Source organism: Dasypus novemcinctus, chromosome 4 (genome assembly GCF_030445035.2).
Source record: "Dasypus novemcinctus isolate mDasNov1 chromosome 4, mDasNov1.1.hap2, whole genome shotgun sequence".
Taxonomy (NCBI): domain Eukaryota; kingdom Metazoa; phylum Chordata; class Mammalia; order Cingulata; family Dasypodidae; genus Dasypus; species Dasypus novemcinctus.
The window spans coordinates 47,234,850-47,257,748 of NC_080676.1; the positions used below are offsets into that span (position 1 = coordinate 47,234,850).

At 36.1% G+C, this 22,899-nt stretch overlaps 1 protein-coding gene and 1 long non-coding RNA gene across 20 annotated transcripts in view; one reads left to right on the forward strand and one right to left on the reverse strand.

Moving 5' to 3' along the window:
- Positions 1-22,899, forward strand: part of NLGN1 (neuroligin 1) — a 913,900-nt gene that overhangs the window by 184,860 nt on the left and 706,141 nt on the right. For 2 of the 19 annotated variants that reach the window (XM_058295340.1, XM_058295349.1), the window contains exon 1: positions 5,500-6,197. The exons of 13 other annotated variants lie outside the window; for them this stretch is intronic. The gene's annotated coding sequence lies outside the window, so the exon portion shown is untranslated. Of the gene's footprint in view, positions 1-5,497; positions 6,198-22,899 lie in introns of those variants that run through there. 4 more of the 19 variants (XM_058295347.1, XM_058295333.1, XM_058295336.2 and 1 more) reach the window with 4 other exon arrangements.
- On the reverse strand, positions 3,259-6,605 carry LOC131278206 (uncharacterized). Its single transcript, XR_009185478.1, has 2 exons — positions 6,193-6,605; positions 3,259-5,892 (listed from the first exon to the last, which is right to left on the reverse strand). It is a non-coding gene; the product is annotated as an uncharacterized lncRNA (long non-coding RNA).

Consider the following 22,899-nt stretch of genomic DNA (forward strand, 5'->3'; position numbering starts at 1 on the left):
TTATTAAGTAAATAATCTTTGTATCAATTAAATATAATTGGTAAATGTGAAAAAAAATAAGAGCTCTTCCAAAAAGAAACTAACCAGATACTTACTTATTATAACACAGTGGTACCAATATTTGGAAGTTATTTAACAGATCAAAATATTTCAAGGTTGTTTTGAAAATCTGGATTTATTTCTGACTTAAGCCCCAGAGGCCCTTTGAAAATATGTTTCAGCATCTCAAACCAATCTATGAAAAAACACAAATTTCTCTATGTGACGATCTCCCCCTAAAATATCTAGTCCTTATCATTAGTTCCTTTGGCTTCCATTACCAGTCTTCAAACTATGGAATAGAAAGATGCACCTGGTAAATTTAACATCCAAGCAGGTGTGTTCTCCCAATACATATATGAAATATTCAGTATTAGTCAAGTGTTTTAAGTAGTCTTTTCTAATTAAGCAGAATTGTGAGAACAGATTCTTCCCTGTAGAAAGAATCTGTTCTTAAACAGCCACCTTTGCAGTAGTTAGGCTTTGTAATGTTACAATACTTTCTATTTTTATGCCTTTCATAATTCCCAGTAGCCATTCATTTAGATTCCAGTCCTGAGTATTTAACATGAGGTTACTTTAGTGGAGTTCTGAAGATAGTAGAGGTTTTTTTTTCCCCCAGACTTAGAGTATTTTTTATAGTATTTTATGTTATTTCTTTTTTCACACATAAAATGCCAATCTTTGACAACATCCCAAAATGTTTGCAACTAGGAAGAAGTTAATTGATTTGAACTGCTCATAAAAGATGTACGTTTACATAGTTTATATCGAAAAAAAATAACCAAAAATCTTTTTTTCATAACTCCTTCTTCTTGTACTAAAAGCAAGCATAAATGCAAACTCCTCTATATTTTAGTAGAACATTTGACATTTCTTCATACAACTCATTTGATATTAATCAATGAAGCATTTTTTAAAGTATAGAAACCAAAATAGAATGTGTAATCCTATCATGGGTTTAACCAGAGCTGAAAATATAGTCACACAGTCCAATTGGAATGCCCTATAGCACTTAGGTTCTAGTCTTGGTCCTTAATTCCTTCTTCTTATTATTAGTAATAGTAATTTCCCCCTTCCCTCTTCTATTAATTTCATGCTCTGAAGAGAGTTTAGCAAACTCATCAAATTAGAGAACAAATTTAAGTTTTCTTCATAAACCAGTGAGTTCTATTGTTTAATCTATTATCTCATTCATTCACTAATCATTTGTAGAAAGGTTAAGTGAATTTCTGTATCTTCTGTCAAATAAATAATCAAGAGAAAACAGTTTGATCTTATTTTATTCTTAAAGTCCTCCTCCTCTTTCTTCCACCCTGCCACTTTCTCTTTTTTCTCCTTCTCCTCCTTTTCCTCCTTATCCTTCATTGTCAAACTTAACACATCAAACCAGTTTGCACGTGATGATAATGAAAATTAATCTTCATCATTAACATCTAATACCTGTCCAGTATGGTATTAATTCAATGGCTGAGGTATTAATTTAATAGAATAACTATTAACCATTTATAATCAACAAATTAATCGTCAATAGGACAACAAGAGTTTGTAGATGTTTGTTTTATATTCAAGTTCCCTATGGTATGTTTTTGACTGTCCAGTATGCAGGTGGTAGTCAATAAGTGGTTACTGAAAGAATTTGTCCTCTTTTCCAAATTTCAGAAATATTATATCTACTTATTCACACATGTCCATCTTATCATCCAAGGAAAATAAATTATCTTGTCACTGCTTTGGTGATTTCCCAGAAACTATGTTCTAAACAGTAGAAAATTGGTTGATGATTTTCCAGGCATTTTTCTTGAGTTCAGCATGAGTTGAGGCATATTAACTGCTAAGATAGCAATTCTTTGATTGGGTTCTTAAAATATTCTTTCTTATATTTGATATCTTCCCCTATTTTATATTATTTATGAAAAATATTGTTTAGTGACCTTTAAGTGAGATTTACAGTTCTCTTATTTAATATTAACAATCTCCCTATTTCAATTCACATTCGTATTTTAAATATACTGGAAGAATTTTCTTTTGTGTTGTAGTTTGACTTAGGGCTACTCTGGCTTTGGTAGTTTCCAGGTAAGTGGTAAGAACTGAATATGATCAATTGATTGCCTGTTTTACTATTTTAGAGGTCTTGTGACTGTGGGGTCAAAGAAAACTGCATGAAGGAGCTAGCTAGGGGTGACTTTATTTTCCTCTTTCAAGCGTGTTTTCACATTTAGCCAATATTTTTTTTACTTGCTAGTGGGAAATTCTCAAGCACATCATAAAAATAAGTATCAATCCATTTCCAAATATTAGAAGTATGAAAAAGGTAACAACCTTTATTTAGAAAGCACATTATGAAATTCTGAACTCCCATACTATTTTTTTTTAAGTTCTACCTGTATTTATTCTAATTAAAATTTTTTATTATACTCATAAGGGTTCATAGAGATCATCTATTCTAACTTTCACTTTAATGAAATATTTCAGGCATACAAACAATTAGGATGTAGTATTATAAACACTGATAAAGCCATGACTCAGTTTGAGAAATAAAGCAATGCAGATGCCATTGAAGCTCCTTGTGACTCCTCATAACCTCCAACCTTCCCAGAAGTAATCTCAACCCTAAATATGATTTGATTACTATCATACATGTTTAAATAATTTTCTTACATATGCATATCCTCATAATATAGATATAATTATTTTGCATATTTTTAAACTTCAAATATAAAAGGTATCTTCCCACAGGTATCTTTCTGCAACTTGCTTTTGTTATTGTTGTTATTCTGTATTACGGTTTTGAGATTCATCCATGCTCACTCATATAGCTCTAGTGCATTCATTTTTCCCTTTACTGTTTCTAATATTACAGTATGTAGTATATTATTATAATTACTTGTTAACTTATTTAGTAAAAAATGTTTAAATTATTTCCACTTTTTTCCCTCTTTAAGTAATTCTGCAGTGGGCATTTTATGTTCATGTGTCTTTGGTCCATGTGTGAAAATTTCCCTAGGAATAGAAAAGACTGCATTTTAGGATCTCAGTATCTTCAACTATTGCTAAACTGCTCTCTGAAGTTGTTAAATGGTGGTGTACTCTCCATGATCTCCACATACACATCAATACTTGGTATTGCTGGACTTAAAAATTTTTGTGAATTTGATGACTGTAAAATGATACCTTGTCATTTTAACTTTCATTCCTCTAATAACTAAGGAGACTGTGTAACTTTTTCAGATGTTTATTGGACATTGAAAAGGCTTTTCTCAAAAATTGACTTCCTTTCCCCCCCCTTTTTTTTGTCATATTTTTTGTCCTTTTCAATAGATTTATTAGAAATCTTTACATATTTTCCATACTAAAACTTCTTCAGCTCTAGTCATTGCAAATATCTTTTCTCAGTCTTTAATTTGACTTTTTGGATGTACATACATTTTAAAAATTTTAATATATAAAATTTAACATTTTTCCCCTTGTGGACTTTGCTTTTTGCATCTTGTTTAATAAACCCTTTTCTTCCCACCCACCCAAAATTATAAAGCTAATTCCCTTCGAAAAGTTGTAAAGTTTTGCTCTTGAGTCTTTAGGTCTTTAACCTACCTTAAATACATTTTAGGTGTAATGTGAAGGTGGGATGCATTGGTTTTTGTTTTCATATCGCTAATCTATTGTGTAAATTATAATCTTTCTTCATGCTGTTTATTGCCACCTGTTATTTATCAAGTTTGCATAAATGCAAGGACAGATTTCTCAGGTCTGTCTTCCATTCCATGACACTATTTTTACCCCCAAGCCAAAGTTACCCTGCTGCAATTATTATAATTTTGTAGAAAGCTTAATAGTTAATAAGGAAATTTCCCTCACCTTGCTTTTTAAAATTATCTTGACTATTTTTGACCCTTTGCCCTTACAAACACATTTTAGTCTTAACTTTCAAGTTCCATGAAGACCTGTAGTAGGATTTTAATTATAATTACATTAATTTTATAGATTAATTTATAATATTGCATCTTCACATTCAGGAATATGTGCATTTGTCTATTTGAGTTTATACCTTTATTTTAATAGATAAATTACAGTGGACCAAAAAGTAACTGCTCAAAATCAGGGAGCCAATAAATAGAAAATAGGTGGTTGTGGATAACAGCTCTTACCCTAAAAAAATTCAATTATTTTTCAGTTAATAAAGAAAATTTTGGATTCCTGCATTTACCACACTTACCAGCATAAAAGTGAACCCAACTCCCCCAGTTTCCTAGGTCGTTATTAATCAAGGTGTGCTCTGAGGTCTTATTAGAAATGCAGAAATCTATTGCCTCCCTGCACCTACAGAATCAGAATGTGCATCTAAAAAATATTCCTAAGGGGTGTGGTAGGAAATGGAGAGTTAATGCTTAAAGAATACAGAGTTTCTATTCGGGTTGATGTAAAGTTTTGGTAATGGATGATGGTGATGGTAGTACAACATTGTGAGTGTAATTAACAGCCCTGAATTATATATTCGAATGTGGTTAAGAGGAGAAATTTTAGGTTGTATATATGTTACTAGAATAAAACTTTTTAAAAATCATAGGACTGTACAGCATTAATAGTGAACCCTATTGTAAATGGTGAACTATAGTTAATAGCACTGTTATAAAAATATTTCTTGAATTATAACTAATATACCACACTAATATAACAGGGTGTTATATGGGAACTCTGTATTTTATGCATGATTTTTCTGTAAACCTACAACTTCTCTATTTAAAAAAAAACTAATGTATATTCCTCAGTGATTGGTAGACACATTAAATTTTGAGAAGTATTGCTTATCACAACAGAGTCCTGAAATTCATTGTGTAGACTCTTTCATTCTGAAGCCTGTCAGAAACACTGAGGTAATCTTGAGGTCACTGAATTGACAAGGATTCAAGTAAGCAGCATTGAGACCTACCCTTAGATCTTGCTCCTTGACCACAGGCTCACGTAAGCCATACGTGTTTTGCTGAATGAGCGCCTTCAATTTAAAATAAGAAGTGATGGTCTAATAAATACATATAATAAAGGAAGCAAAATGCTAAGGGTTTTTAAAAGCAGAATCACTCAGGAAGACTGAGGCTTCTTTTGATCTCTGTAGCTATTCGGGAAACAAACACATTTGCTTTGAAATAACTGAGCTGCCCCCAAATTGGCGTTTTAGCTATTAAATGCCATTGGGGAAAATTCTGAAGTAAAAAGATGGAATACTAGAAAGACTGAAGCAGAAGATCCTGTCTCTAAAATTAAAACAAAGGAGAAAGATCAGACGATTTATTCAAGTAGTCATATACTATTCATGTTAATCTCGGTTCAGTCTTCCCTTTTAACTACTACAGCAGCCAGTTATCTACAGGGGGAGGGAAAAAAAAAGTGAGGAAGGGATGATAAAAAAAAAAAAAGTGAGATCCCTGCAATATCGTCTCCAGCCACTAGGGGTATCTTTGTACCATTTTTCATTCTGCACGGATCTGGAGTAGAAACCTCTATTAGGGGAAAACCAGGGTCCTCGGCATTTTTTGCGAGCAGTGCACCCGAATCCAAGAAGATTATTTAAAAAAGAAGAAGAAAGAAGGGAGGGAAGGAAGGAATAAAGAAAAGAAAGACATCACAGTTCTTTTGGTCACACGAACAGGGCAACGAAACCGCTCCAGTGGACATCAGCACCAGAAATTCATATTTGAGGTCAATTTCCAATCGAGATAAGTCTATTGGATCAGTAGGATTCTTTGATTGCTGCTGAAAGAAGTAACGTTGTTTGAGCATTTGTATTTCTTCCCTGATGGTCGGATTTACATGGAGGTGGCTTCGGGTCCCGAGGATTCTGGATCGTGGTTGCATCTGGAAAGGAAAAAGGATCAATCGACACGTTTTGGAAGTGTCCGTGGGTGAATAAAAGGGGGAGGGGGGCAAAACTGGGTTGCGGCTGCTTAAAGTGGGAGAAAAAAAAGAAGCGTCTAGAATCCTGAAACAAGAATTACCGGGTCCTCAAGATTAAAAGAAAAAATCGTCTAGAAACTGGAAAACACTTTGACGATTTCAGCTTGAATTTGACGACCGAGTGTTGTAAAAACTGTCTCCTTGAATTACTGGAAGGGACTGGAGGAGGATGAGGGCGCTCCCTCGGTGGATTTCTCTTACTGAAGGTAAGTTTGTGGCGCTTCTCTTGAGGAGGGGGCTGCCTGGGTTTGTGTCACTGCGCGGAAGGTGATGCGGTCGCGGTGCCTCTGAGGTGAGGAGCGCGATGCGATGGGGACGCGAAACCACCTCTCGCTTCTCGGGGTGGATCTGGGGGAGCTACCCAGTTCGAGGTGAAAAACCGTATTTCGTGGCGTCAGTGGGGAAACCAAACCACCCTCCAAGCTCCCAACTTTGCCTTGAAAATCTCTGAGAGGGGAGCTCCCTCCGGGATCCAGAGGCCTCTCCTAGGCGTACTTCACGGAGCAGAGGCGGCGGTGGTGGAGGAGCTGCCTGTGGAGGGGGAGAGCCCGAGTGAAATGCTGCAGCTTCGGCCGCGGTTTCGGAGACTCGGAGGCTGTCTTGGCTTCTGGGGAATTTTGCTGGGCAAATTGGCCGCTTTCACACTGTCTCTCCTCCCGCCCTCTCCGTCTCCCTGCCCCCTTCCGCCTCCCCTTTCTCTCGGTTGAACACTAAAGTGTTACAGGGTCACAGCTTCGGATCGAGACAGTGGGAGTGGGGGACTGGCCGCTTGTGTTGTCATGGAATTCAGTTGCATGACTTTCCATAATACGGAGGTAACTTTCTTGGAGTTGGGCTAGTCCAAGACGCCGTTGCAGCTTTTTTGCCGAGGGCCCCGGCTGGCTGGCGAGTGCACCAAGCAGCTGGCAGCGTTTCTGAGGCATCCCTACCCCGCCTGCCTTGGCACTCACTGGCTTTTCTTTCTGCCTGGGCTGTGAGCGCCCGTCCCCAGACATTTTCTTACATCTGAATTCAGGGAAATTGTTTTCCTTTATTATTATTATTTGGTAGCTCTTAAAAAGCTCATCTTTATTTGCAGACAAAATCAGTTCCAGCAGATATAATTAAAATTAATCACCCAAATGAGTGACTATTGACTTAGAAAACTAAAAGTTGGTTTGGAATCCAGAAAATCGTATTATTTTGAATCAATTTTGGAGCCTACCTGGGTTCAGATCAATTGCGTATAAATGACTGATTTATTTAAGAGATGGATATAGATGTCCCAGTCCTGTGTTAAATAGGTTAATGAAAGCCTTCCCACCCCCACCTGCCACCCCCCACCCCCATCCTTTTGCCTCTGACACCTCGGTATCATCAATTTAGTTGGATTTTTCTATTTAAAGCCATGCGTTAAATTTTTAAAACTTCAGGCATTCAAATTCAATGGAAGAAAGTAGAGATAATTTTAAATATAGAAAATACTGAATTTTTGAACATTTTAATCTTTTGAAGAAAAGCACCAAATATGTATGTTTAAAGGGTTTCTGTTTACAGATTGTGAAATTTATACCTTTATAGTTTTAGTACTGAGGTGTCTTCATTATGTGTAAACTCATCAGAAGGCCACTCTTCAATGTCATCTGAAGCACACTCATCCTTCCAATACTTATTTCAAGAATTCTAGATACATCAGACATTCTGGTTATTAAAGGAGGAACCTTGCCAAACTTTTCCTTGGATTTTCCTCTGTGTGTTTCTTAAATCTGATTCTGAAGCAAGCACATGCCGTTCCTATATATTTTGAAGATGAAACAACCTAATATACAACTTTTGTCTCTCCAGAATTCCAAAGTGAAAAAGTTAGATATTTCCTGTTTCTGCAGACTGTGCAAGCTTTTCAAAAGACTAGAAATAACAAGGAATAGTTGCTCTGAGTCTGTTAGTCTTTAAGAAGCTATCTGGGAGGCTGTTTTGCCTTTAGTTCTTGCTAGTCCAAGTCACATGCTTCATGTGCAGTCTGGAACTAGAAGAATGGATGGTATGCGTATTGGTACATTCTAACCACTGCTCCTGGCCACACAGTCCAGTAATATTTAATAAATTTTTTAAAGTTTTCATTTTTGAAAAGGTAGCTAGCAAATAACATATTTAATGAAAATAACCAATAAAGTGAATGGTAGGTGGGTTGAGAGTCCTCTTTTTTGGGGAAGTAGAGAATATAACTGTTGATAATTGACTATTGATTTAAAGGTAGTAGCGACTTTAAAATATGAAAAAGGAGCTTTTAAAAAGATCAGTTTCTCTTTTGGCAGTGCAAAAGAAAAGGGGAAATTTGGCCTACTTTTTCGTATCATCTACTTTGGAACAGGGAGGACTTTTTTGTTTCTTTAAGCAGCTCCTACACAAACCCTGGATTAATTTTGTAGGTAGTAGATCCACTTTGAAAGACCAATAAAGGTGGAAATAAATATAAAGAGTGACATATGATAAGTGTTTAACGTCATAGTCAATAAATTAAGAGCAAGGTATCCGGTTAAATGAATGTTCTCCACTAATAGAGTGGATGATTCTATGAATTACTGAAAAAATTGAATAGTTCCCTTGGAAAATTAATGGCATTTTGCTGTATCTTATCTAAATACATGTTTTTGGTCATGTTACTAAAAAGAATATGGTGGACTTGGTCAGTGGTTCTCATTTGCTTCAGAGTAACACAAAAATGTGTTAGTTTAGAGATAGGAAAATGGAATTCCTCAATTAGTTCAGAAAATTGGAAGCATGTTTCCTAATGGAAGTGACAAGAAATAGCTTTGGATTCCTCAAAGCTTATCACTGTGGAAAACTGATATTACATTCGCTTGAGCTTTGCTTGACAGCTGCACATGTCCCTCGAAAGCTTCCCATGTGTTCTAACTGGCCTAACATTCAGAGCAGGCGAACACATTTGCTAAAGCTTCTTTCTCTGATATTGAGATGCTTAACTAGAGTTAAATGTTCTTCTACATTATCGCTATTTAAACGAAAGAATTACTACACACATTTAATTGAAAAACAAAAGGAAAAGGGCAATCCTTTTTTTAAAAAAAGTGATTTGTTGAAATTTAACACGTGGCATCCCAAAGCATAAATCTTCCATTTCTTTTGCTTTGTTAAGAAATAAAAAGAAAAGTTTAAAGAAAACTTGCAGCGACTTTGAAATTTCAATTTTTATATCTTAAATTTGAAAAGTTCCAAACAACAAAATATTTAAAATAGTAAACACTCTTGATGAATCTAGGGTATATTTTTTAATACCTTTTGAAAGATAACCAAGTTTGAGCAAAGATAGCTAACCTCTTAATCTTGTAGGATAGCAGCATTCTCAACTGTTTCTAAGAATGATTCCCGAACAGTCATGGGTTTGGTTGGTTTGTTTTGTTCTTAATGGAATCGCACTGAGAATGTCAAATATTTCTATGTTATAAAAGGACTTCCCCCTGAGCCTGCTTTTCCCCACACGCCCTTTGTTTAGCAAACCTGTGTGAAGAGGAAGACAGCCAACTCTAAGCTTAACTGAAGTCAGAAAAAACCAGTAAATCACTCCAGGCATTTGAAATTATTAGGCATTAAACTTTTGAGGGATTTTTATGTGAATTCTTTTTATAACAGTCAATATAATCTCTTCTGTGCCTATTTCGTTGCATGTAAGAGAAATTCTAGTCAATGGCAAAACGCTTTACTGCTGCCATTACTGCAGACTTTATAGATCAGAGATGTGTCAGCATGTTAGCTTTAGCAGTAATGCCTCTTTTGTGTGAAACCTTATGGGCCTTGCAGGCACTCTCTCATCCTGACACTCATAAAATGCTCAAGTCTCCATATTTATTATTTAATTTTCTTCCTATATATAGCAACAGAGCACTTCAATATATGAATGCATAGCCAAAAACTGACAGGCAAGTGTAGATGGAACTAATGAGTTTTAATAATGCACATATTAGGAATTGTTAAAGGAAGTTTAATTAAGAAAAACAACTTGAGCATGAAATTCATTTTGGAACATATGCAAGTTAAGTTCCTACTACAGATGGAAAATCCAAAACCATAGTGATACATCACAGGAAATAAAGTACTAGGCTGAGGCTAGACCTACTTAATGCACTTGATATCCTAAATCCTGCCTTTAGATGCTGAGCTTGGATTCAAAGTATGAAATAGAAAAATACATACTTTTCACAGTGTTTTCACTTTCCTGGTTTCCATAGCAATTTTAGTTTAGTATTTTAACTAAACTAAAAAAAAAGTATCCAGCCACAATTTTTTTTGTACAAAATATTAGTTCCTTTAGTATAGGCCAAACAGTAATCTTTTCCACTTATGTAGCCTAATTTCTACATATGTGCACATATGTGCAATTGGAGCTCTCTGCTGGAGCCCATACCCTCCCTTTCATGTGTTGTGGGTGGTACTTCAGTAACAGAACTACTTATTTATCTCTTCACCTGGGTCTATAGTTCTGTTTATCTTTCTGGCATGCTTTAGAAAACAAGTAGATTTATTTATTTGCCTGTGTGCTTATTTATTTATTTTGATGGTAGCAGTGTGTGGGTGGGTAGGAGTTGGAAAACAAGTAAAATTTGGGGCAAATATTTTCTTAAAATGTGGATTTCTTACCTTTAGTCTGTATCTAAATAACATAGATACATCCTGGAAAAAAGTGAAGAAGCCAGGTGATAATATAAAATCCTATGTTTGTGCCCCAACAACTGCCTTTTTAGAATAACTTATGTGCAACATAAGTGCTTCTCTTTTTTTCCTTGATATATGCAATGAATGTTGGCTCTTCAGAAAAAAAGAGGTTAGTTGTAATGTTTCAAAATGATTTGAAAATTGCCGCTACTTTTTTTTAATAGCAGTGGTGAACACTGTCAAATTGTCATATGAAATGCTCACTATGCTTCAAAATTGAACAAGGTCAAACATGAAATCAGAGAATATTGCTTTAATAAAAATCAAGTTGGGATTATCACTAGTATAAGTTTTCACTATAAGACAAGGCCCTCTCCTGTGACAGAACTGACCAGGAAAACAGTGATTGCTACACATAACATTGGCCGACAGTTGTCACAATATTCACACCTGAAAGTTATACTTGAGCCATTGAATAGTTAACCATCTCGCTAAAAGGAATAAAGGTTCACTTCAGTAACTATTATGTTTCAAGTCAGTGCAGCTGTCATTTTGAATTTAAATCTGTATTACTTCGCTGTCCAAAACTTTACACAGAAGTGACAGTGCCATCTATCCTTTTTCTTATGTGTAAAGAGTACCAGTTTTATTACCTCTTTAACTGTGCCACGTGTTCTTACACATATGTGATTATGAGAATTGATCTCCAAAGTTCCTATTATTTAGAGCTGTTGTCTTTATTAATGATGTCTGAGGACTTATTGTGTATACAAAGGCAAAACATTTTTGTAGAGCTAAAGGAATACTGTAGTATTAGTCTCTACTACTTTCATAATTGCAAGAAGTTTTGTCTGGCTTGTTCAATGCTGTATGTTTCTCCCCAAGACCAAGAACGGTGCCTGGTACAATTGTGGGTGATTAATAAGTATTTGTTGAATGAATGAAGAGACCTGTGTTCTAGTCCTGTATGTCAATAACTATATAACTTCTTTACTTATCTAATACTTGGTCTCCTAATTTTTGTTTTTTTTATTTTCATTTTTTATTTTAAAGGAGCTTTAGATTACATAAATATCACATCAAAAATATAAGGGATTCCTATATACCTCATCCCCTCCCCTTCCCACACTTTCCCCCATTAACAACATTTTTCATTAGTGTGACACATTTATTACAACTGATGAGCGCTTATTGAAGCATTGCTACTAACCATGGGCTATAGTTTACATTATGTTTTACCCTTTGCCCCACACAATTTTATATGTTTTGACAAAATGTGTAATGCTGCTATCCGTCATTGTAATATCATGCACAACGATTCCAGTGTCTCAAAAATGCCCCATGTTACACACTTTCTTCCTTCTTCCTCCTCTCAGAACCTCTGGTGACCACTGCCTTTATATCAATATTACAAGTTCTTTCATTACTAGGATAATAATAAGTCTACTTTAGTCCATAGTTGCATTCCCCACTTATGTTTGTTCATTTCTCTATCTTGAGGATTTGGGCATGGTGATGTCCAACTCTGCTTCTGATTGAGAGGGGCCTTAGATCCCATGGAGCAGATAGATGGAAATATCTTGCTTGTAGTTAAAAATACTCTCTGCCTCTTGGTTGGGCGTTGTCCATCATCATCCTTTAGTTGGTTGTTCTGAGTGAGTCTGATGAACTGGAGAGTAGGTGTTGACTGTAACTCTGTTGAGATTTCAAGGCTCATCTGGCATATGAACAGCTGGAAGATTTAAGTCTCTGGGACATATATTTAATGGGTATAGTGTCTATTATAGGTTCAAATAAATAGGATAGAAGAACAATGTATGGGAGAATTATAAATGAGTCTAACTCTGATACATTAGGGGAAGTGAGTTATCATGTATTCCAGGATAAGGCCCACTGATGGGTATGGATGTCCTGGGGTTGTCTGCCCTGCCTGTAGTGTCCAGATGTCTCTAGAGCTCTCAGAAGCATCCCTATTTGGGGCACTGTTTACCGTGTCAGATAAATAACTGGAACTTTTTAATGATCTTTGTATAAAGTTTAATTTATTCTAAGTTAGTTGATCAAGACTTACAGTAAGTAATGGGATGATTTCTATTATAATTTAATAACAGATACATGAGAGTCATTTTCTACCATGAAGACTATATGATATCTCAAGGAACTTCAGAATTACTAAAAATTATTTAAAACAGGTAGAAAATGAGCACTAAGACAATTTTATTTAAATATGAAATTTGGGGTTTGGATCATTGAATATTTTTATCTCTCTTAATTTTAAAATTTCTAAAATTTGCAAATATTCTGTATCTACAGAGAAAGAAGTGTTCCTCTTTCCTCCCTCCATCTCTCTTAACACTGTTTTCATACTCCCTATTGCTCAATATTATTTAAATGGTGAGTTCATTTAGCAACTTATACTCCATATGTATATTAAATTATTGGTATCTATTCATTAATGTCTGTTACACAAATAGTTCAGGAAGAGAGTGTTTTTTGAATTTTGTTACTTTTATTATTACTAATAGACTGTAATATGAAGGGAAATTGAAAAACGTGGGTAACTGAAGAAGATTGTTAGTGTAATATTCTTTCCCCTTTGGAGCAGTGGTTGAGATCTGAGCTGTCAGGAGTGATAGGAAGCCATTATTGCTGTTTGGTACCTTATGTGAAAGGGCTTAATGATCTTAGTCCAGTTCCTTGTAGACAGTTACTCCTTAAATAATAGTCACTATAGTATTTGCCAATTCCACTAGAAGCCTGGGACTGAATGGGCACAAAGGTTTAACTATCCCCTCTCCGCTAATCATCCTCCAAGGGGTCAAGATTGACACTCCCTGGCACAGGGCCATGCTGAAAGACTTAGTGCTAACTCTGCCAAAGTTGTAGCTATTCTCTGGCAACAAGGGATTTTTAAGAGAGGACTTTAATTAAACAGGACACCAGGAATGGCAATTCTCAACTCTTCCCAGGCACCAGCAACTCACTAGAAACAAAAATAAGCTTACTGTGTGAATTGAGAATGTACCCCTGCTCTTAGGCTGTGCTAGTTTCTCTACAGCTAATGGCAGGCATGATTAGTTTGCTTCTGGAAGCAATGACTTGTGACCCAAAGGTGGCCCCTTTCAGACAAAAGCATCAATTTAATATCAAGGGAAGTAATCAACTCAACCTGGTTGTGTCTTCTGAACTCTTGAGCGATTATTCATTTTCTTCTTGGGTATCACAGTGTTGCCAATTGGTTTTAAAAACGTGTCCTGCGTATTTTACTTGTACATTAAAACTGTTTCCTGGGCCTTTCAAACATACTCTCTCAGTGATTTCTGCTCCTTGCACTCTTTTCATTCTTCTGTTCATTTCCTTTTTTTTTTTTTTAAGATTTACTTATTTATTCCTCTCCCTCTGCCCCCCCATTGTCTGCTCTCTGAGTGTTCTTCTGTGTCTGCTTGTATTCTCATCAGGAGGCACTGGGAATCTGTGTCTCTTTTTGTTGCGTCATCTTGCTGTGTCAGCCCTCTGTGTGTGTGTGGCACCACTACTGGGCAGGCTGCAGTTTCATGCAGGGCAGCTCTCCTTGCACAGGGGCCATTCCTTGCTCGGGGGGTACCATTACTCAGGGGCATCCCTACTAGGCCGGCACTCCTTGCGCACAGCACCACTGTACGTGGGCCAGCTCACCACACGAGTGAGGAGGCCCTGCGTATCGGACCCTTGGACCTCCTATGTGGTAGGCAGGTACTCTATCTGTTGAACCACATTCGCTTTCCACTCTTCTGTTCATTTCTAAGTCAGGTGTCCTAAGCAGAATCTCAATGTAACATTTAATATGGAGATACTACCTGGGAGTAGGTTCAGAGTAAATAGAATGTAAAATTTTATTTCATATAGTTAAATTTTCAAAGACTTGTTTCAATGTTTTAGCTAAGCATATATGCGCACAAAAGAAAACAAAGAGCACGCCAATATTTTAGCCACTAGTTCAATGATGATCATGTCAGAAATATTCAGATGTATAAGGCAGAAGGAAATCACTTTTGATCACTTTCCCTTTATGTTGTCAGAAAAGTAGTTATGGCATCTTAGAATCCCACTATGCACCAAAGAATAATGGAATTAGCCACTAATCTGTACTTTAATTTGTTTCAACATCTTTGTTTTACCCTCTCCTGCTGGAACTCTAATTTAGTTAAATACCTGCACAGAGACCAGGCATTACAGATGGATAAATAAAATCTGGAAGTGGGGTTAATTGATGAAAAATGTTAAACCACATGAATCAGTCTTTCATTCAAGAAACATTTACTATGAACCTGCTATGTAATGAATTGTGCTAGGAGTGGGTATTAAAAATCAATGATTCTGCTTCCAAAAAGTAAAACTAGTCTGACTGTCATTTTTGTTCTTAAAAGTCTTCTCATTATAGTTGGGATAAGATCTCATGTCCCAAAATTCTTGACTTATCTATTCCTCTCTCCTCTTCAACCTGTTGCCCCTCTTTTCTCTCAAGTCGTACTAGTCTCTGTGTTCTTGGAAAGCCCCACAGTCCATGGCAGTTGGGTCTCCTGTTGTCTTTGTCTAACAAACTCTGTCCCCTGGTCCTCATTGCCAATTCCTACTCGTCCTTTAGAACCCAGCTTACAGGTCGCTTCTCAGGAAGGTCATCTTTCCCACTCCAGACTTGTTAAATTGCCCTCTCTCATTGCCCCATAGTCACCCTCATGGCACGTTGCATTATCCTTATTGACATGGAATTTATGATTGAATAGTTATCTGTGTAATTATTTGTAAAATATTTGTCTTTCCCATTGAGCTACAGTCGCCATGAGAATGAGTTCTAGGCCTCTCTTGTTTATTAGCTTCCAGGATACATGGCCCCAAATAGCTCCTGAATGAAATGAGGGAGAGAGAACCTGAAGCTACAAATTACTGTGGTTCAAAAGTACTTTGCATTCAGTTACTAGAAAGGTACCAAGTGCTCTGAAATTTGAGAGATGCTGATAGATTAGGTAAGGAAGTAGTGACATTTGAGCTAGGCCTTGAGGGATGCTAGCAAGGGTCTCACCAGGCAGAAAGCAATGGGGAAAGTGTTCCCTGGCGAGAAGCTCTTGGTGAACGAGTTGGTTTCCATTCCTGGGCCACTGCTGCAGCGCAGTGTGTTACCTCTGCATTAGTATTGTTTAGTTACTAAAGAGGGTTTGCTACCAGGTGAAAACCCTTCAGTGTTCCCAGGTTTTATTCTTTGTTTGTCTTTAAAATAATTTCTCCCCTAATATTGTCAAAATTTTAGTTTGCGTCTCTTATTTAACATTTTATTTTCCTCCATTGTTTTCTAAAATCATTGGAGAGGCATATTTTGAATGAAAGTAGCCCAAGGGAAAGGGGGACAAATAGAAGCACTTACATTTTCTAGAAGGGAGGGAGAAATGGATTTAACTCTGGGAAATACTGAGGCCTGCCCATTTTATCTCCTAGAAGGAGGCTCTGGGCAAAACTGAGAAGTAAGCAAGGTTTATCTTTAGAGTCCATTAATTCTTCAGCTTGTATCCCTTCTATTCCTTGGTGCTCACTATGTGCATAAAACTGTCCTCTTGCTTTCTAACTTTCTCATGGCTTTGTATTTCTGAACTTCAATTTAATTATCTGTTAAATTATCAAAGAGATAATAATCTCTACCTTATGGTATTCAGGCACAGTTAAATGAGAAGATGCAGTTAACTCATTGTCTGAGTACATGCACAGTTGGTGCTAGGTGTTAATCCAGTTATTTTTGATGGTCATGGCCGAACCACTTTTCACCACCTCAGTTCTCAATAGTTACACGTTGGTATAGCCACAATATGGGCCATGGCATCCCTTGAATTTCTACATGATGAAGATTTTTAACTTTGTTATTCCCATCCCAGACCCTTAGAATAGACCATTTTAGGCCTTGGTTCTAATTCTCTTTCTCTGTCTCTTTTTTCTTATATCCTTCTGTGCTGCTTACCTCCTTACTCTAATCAAACTGATTCATTCAATACTAGCTTTTCCATTAAGGAAATATTTGCTTTTTGAAATTATATTTCTCTTGCTATATTTTACCCTAATTCTTGCCTCTACTATCTCTGCCCCAGGCTATGGAATTTTGCTGGAGAAAAGTCTCAATGGCCCAGTGTTTACGCTGCAGTAAATTACACTGATTAACCCCAGCGATAGCATTTTTATTTCTCTTCTGTTGATATTTTGTGTTTTTCAGTCCCCCAAATCCTTAATCTGAACATATGACTTCATTGAATTGATCTCAGTAGGAAGCAAAGCAAAATGTTTTATATAATGAAGGTGCAAAGTATGTGCTTTGGAGGTAGGCAGTTTGAGGTTTCTTCCTTGGATCTGTTTTTCTCTGGTTTTGTGGCTTTGGGAGAGTTAACTAACCATCCTTAAGCCTTAGTTTTCTCATCTCAAATAAAAGTACTTGGTTTATCAATTTATTGTGAGGAATAAATGCCTGAAGCATTTAAAGTGCTTTGGACAGAGCTTGGCAAGTAATTGGTGATCTGTCATATTAGTTGCTTTTGTAATCATCATAGCAATATAAATGTGGAACTATCCACTTGATACTTCAAATGGAACATGCATTAGAATTGTTTCTGGTTTCTTTCTCACCAATTCGTTCACTAAGGTAGTGGTTTTCACACTTTTGTGATCATGCAGTCCTATGTTTTTGGTAACCAAACTCTAATGAGTATAAAATTAATCCTACATATATACCCTATGCACATTGCAAAAATACCCAAAAGTAGGCATACAAAGGATGAGAGAGATTAAGTCAATAATTTAAATATCCCAGTTATTCTTGATGCCATCATTCCCTCATTGGTTAATATCTCAAGGCACATAGTTCCTTAAAGCACAGTTCACAATTAATGAAATGAACATAAATCCATATTTCAAATTATCTTCTAGATGTTTTCAAATATTTTTGTCTAACTTTTTATTGTATCTGATTAGATAACTTTTGCTTTTAACCTTGTAATGTAGCTGAAGAAGATCTTGCACTAGACGGAGAAATTTCATTTCTGCTAGTTTCTTGTCCTTTACTTATCGTTGCTTTGCTAGTCTTTTCTTTAATCTATATTTACCTTGTGGGAAAAGTTTTAATCCAGTCTGGTCTCCCATTTCATGAGAGTTTCTTTAATTATATGTTGATTTTTTTAGGAAAAAATCTATAAATCCACTTCTCCAGTGAAGCAAACTCTAATACCTCACTATACTTTGAAAGGGAACAAGAGCAGCAACAACAAAATGACACTCCTGACAACCCTACAGCATTTTGGAACTGCCCCAGAGCAGCTAAAGTGTTGTATGTATCACATAATCATGGGAAGACACTAGTTTAAATCATATATTCATATTGGTGAAGCTTAATTTCTCTTTTTCTTTTATATAAACTTATATAAATTATCTCTTTTATATAAAATATTTACTTCTTTTACCTTAATTGATCACCTTGGGTTGGGTTCTAAACACAATCTTTTGGATTGTGCTACAAGATATTACCAAGGTAATTTTTGTGTGAATAAATTTGAAAATATTATTCCCATGCTCAGAATATTTTATTTTCTCCAGTTAATAAAACTCCAAGTTCTTCAGGGTATTAATGAAGGGTTTGCTTACTTTACTCCAGCTTGTCTTTCCAACCTCACCCAATGTTCATTCATCCTTACTTACTCTGTGTTCTGACCGAACTAGACTGTGCCCTCCTCTTACATTTCTTCTTCTTTCCTTCCGTCATAAATTGTTTTTCCTGGGGCTACTAAAGGGAGGAGGGGAAAGACTCTGAGATGGAGATTTGCCTGCAGGAAATTTACTGGCCAGTGTCATTGGACACTGTGAGGATGTCAGGCCATCATAATCAACTCCTCCCTCTGCCCAAATCCACAGAGAGCTCAGGAAGCGTGATGGCCCTTCAGAATTATTTTGCTTTGAGGCAAGAAGGTTAGACCTTTGTATACAGCTGCAGGCCAGTCATGAAATATGGGCTGCCCTCAGGGAGGATGAGCACCATAGTATGCACTATACATCCTTTCTATTGTTCTTAGAATGTGCTCTCTGCCTGGGAACCCTTCCATGTCCGTCAATGTTCGCTCAACCTTATCTCTTTCTTTGATGCCCAGATCAAATTCCCCCTGATTCATAAACTCTTTCCTGATCCATGAGCTGAAAGCAGATCTGTCTCTTCTTTTAAACCTTAACAACAGTTTGTGTGTATCTCTCTTGCATACATTTGTTTAGTCATCTTATTTTTGAGTGCTTACTATGTGAGTTAATTGCACATTAGTTATCTTAAGTACTCATTTGCTGAAAGGACTCATAGGACTCAAACAGTTTATACTCTCTGGACAGCTTTATTACTAGCAAAGTACATAGTACAGCAACAGCAGGAGAAGGATATGCATTGAATGAAGTCAAGAAATTTCAGAAATAGGCTTCGTTGTTCTCCCACTGCTATCCTAAATAAGAATCTTTTGCCTCCAGATTTTGAACCACCACCTATGTACATGTGAAACATCTTGGTACAAGCAGGCCCCAGAGTTGCTGGTGGTTGGGTGCTCTTATAGTGAGCTGGTCACATAGGCACATTCCAGCTATGTGACCAGCCTTGGCCATCAAAAACCACTATGTGCCATTGAAACCAGGTGCAAATCATAAGCCCAATTATAACAAATAAACACTTTTGATAGACTGGTATGTTCTTACCTCAAAATGACTCACAGATGCATGGTTACAGAACATTATATATCTTTAGTTAATATACTATATCGCTCTGGCCAAGAGTAGTCATCATTCTCAAGGCAGCTTCGGTGATAACCATGTGTTAATACAAATCAGTTGACTTTAACTCATGCTTGCACTCTGTAAAGGATGTTCACATAGATTTTATGATGGATGTAAGTATATTTTTAAAAGCCAAAATCCTTTCCCTCAAAAAGGAAATTCAGTAAGAAAGAGTTGGGTTCAAAAATAAAAACAATGCAAGGTAGGTAATGATAAACCGGTGATACTGAAAAAAAAACATCATATGAAAGACTATGTGAAGTTATGTCAGAAACCTCCTGTTGGGTCTCCCCATTCATCATGTGTTTACTGAATGCTAGTCATACTCCACCATGTATTAAAACCATTTTTATGTCATTTATTCTCCTTACAAAATTATAAGCTACTTAGAAGCAATTGCTATATCTTTTTCATCTTAAAATTGTCCATAGCATTACAAAAATACCATGCACATTGTACATACCCAATATATGTTTGTTGCGTTTATGAAAAATTGGGTAAGTGTGACCACCACTGTGGTTATCTAATATCCCAGAAATTTCCCTCTACCCTCTCTTCATTATCATCTTTTTGACCAGGGACTAGCAGGAAAAAACTAGTTGACTGACGACTATTCCAATGAATTAATGCAAGTGAAATAACATGTTCCCCTATATACCATTTTAATATTATTTTTTATTTCATCTTATTTCTTTTAATGGATCTCTCTCTATATATACCTTAACCCAAAGGGAGGAATATGGAGGAATTTACAAGGTAGTACCTCCACTAACTGCAATGTCAGGTAAGACTAGTGCTATAGGGATGGGTTAAATCATCTACTTTTATTTGTTTTTTTGTTTTTAAAGATTTATTTATTTCTCTCCCCTTCCTCCCCCACCCCCGCCGTGGTTGTCTGTTCTTTCTCTGTGTCTATTTGCTGTGTCTTTGTCCGCTTCTGTTGTTGTCAGCGGCATGGGAATCTGTGTTTCTTTTGGTTGCGTCGTCTTGTTGTATCAGCTCTCCATGTGGGTGGCACCGTTTTTAGGCAGGCTGCACTTTCTTTTGTGCTGGGCAGCTCTCCTTATGGGGCGCACTCCTTGCTTGTGGGGCTCCTCTACGCAGGGGACACCCCTGCGTGGCAGGGCACCCCTTGCTCGCATCAGCACTGTGCGTGGGCCACCTCCACACGGGTCAAGGAGGCCCAGGATTTGAACCACGGACCTCCCATGTGGTTGATGGACACCCTAACGACTGGGCCAAGTCCGCTTCCCAATCATCTACTTTTAAAATGTGACTTGTCTTTTCTGTTATTTAATGCTTTTCTGTCCCCATTATATTAATGTATTAATTATAAAATATTTCAAACGTACAGAAAAAGTACAGAGAATGTCATAACAAAGATAGGTGAGTGTTTATATATGTGTGTATTTGTCTTTGTGTCTGTGGGTATGCATCACCTGAGAAGATCAAATACTAAGATTTTGTCAAACACGCTGTATAATCCTCCTTAATTCAGTAACTTAATTCCCAAATCTCCTCCTTCCTACTCAAGGATAACAACTATCTTATTACTACATATTAATATATCAGAATAATGTGTAGTAATATTTTTAATATTTTTAATTTTATCTAGATAGTACTTTACTGTGCCTAATCTTTTGCAACATGGTTTATTATTTTTTAAAAATTGATATTTATCTATGTTAATGTATTTGCCTATAGTTTTTACATTTTCACTGCTGTATTAAATTTTAATTTGTGACTGTATCATAATTCATTTATCTCTATTATTGGACTTTTAGGTTATGGCCAATTTTGTTTTGTTTCTATTGCATACATTATTTAACATGATCTTGTGTAATCACTTATGAACAGCTCATTACTGCATTCAATATAAAGTAAAAAAAGTAAAAAATATATACATATAGCAAAATAAAATCTAAACATCCAGTGAGAATAGACTTCTTACATTTTTCTATTTCTATGATATTGTCAGAGTTTACTTAGACACTAATATCTGAAGGAACATAAAATACTTTGACAATTCAATTTTAGATATACTAGAATTGATTTTTTAAAATGTATTAATTGTGACTTGAGCGACTCTATCATGTGTAATGATAAAGAGGATGACCTTTAAATCAGATGCCAGTGAGTTTCTGGATCTGCTGTTGATTAGCTGAGAGACTTTGGCCAACACATTTAACCTCCTTGAGTTTCAGTTCCTCATGAATTAAAAGGGAATAATCGTTGAACCTATTTTATAGGGTTATTATAAGTGAGATGTCAAAGCATGGAAACTGAGAGTTTGGCACAATCTAAGCAAGCATCAATAAATATGCAAAAATAATCTGTCAGCAAATTTGAGAGTATATTCCTAGGATGTATGTGTGTGTATAATTTTAGTAATTGAAAGAAGTGGTATTAGACTTAGATGACTGCTATTATTATAAATAGTAGTTTTTCAAAAATCTTTGGGGTCAATACCATAGGCCTTCACAGGGGTAAGCCATTATAAAATGGGATAAGGAACTAAGAGTTCTTAGATAGAATTTGAAAATATACCATAGCATGCAGAATTCCATTCCTTCCCAAACTGTGTTAAAGTAGCACATCAGTGGGAAACAGGGGCCCCTTTATTTTTAATGCAGTTCAGGGTTTGTGAATATAAAAAGGACTATTATTTTGTTAATAAAAATATGAGCATTTTTAAAATAAAATTTTTTGAAGTTTATCATTCATACATGAACATACATAAACAAGTGTATAGTAAAATTTGTAAGTTTACCAAACAAACATGCATATCATCAGACAAGGCCCCCAAACATCTTCCCGTGACCAGCACCTTGCACTGTGTGAAACATTTGTTACAAGCTATAAAAGAGTATTGTCAAAATATTACTACTATTATAATTATAACCCATATCTTACATTTGGTCAAATGAGCATTTTTGTTATTAATGAGATACCAAATGTTTGAAGAAGAACTTTTGGAAATTACTGTGCTTGAAAATAAGGCTGAATAAAATCGGTGATGGAGACTTTTAAGGCTTCACCACAGGTTCTCCATTTTAGGTGTCAAATGGTGCTTTTTAAACACCAAAAGGTATATTAGGGAAGACTTAGTTGTGCTGTGGCCCACCATGATTCTGTACAAGAACAAGCATAATATACTCCTAACAGAAATGGGTTTGCTTTGCTAAATTTTCAGTAAATGCTGCAGATCTGGCAGGAATAGGATGAGTCTAAGTCTGTCTTTCGTATGCTAATGTGCTTTTACAGCAAAGGAATTTGAATTAACACAGACTGAAGTATTCTTGAAGAGAGACATTTATCTCCTCATTGCCTTCTGAGATGGATTGTTCAGAGCTAAAGGAACACCAGGTCAGAACCAAATCTCCTGCTGCCCTATATAGTGTTTACAATCTCCTTTTAAATAACACAAAGTCAGGGCAGCATCTCTGC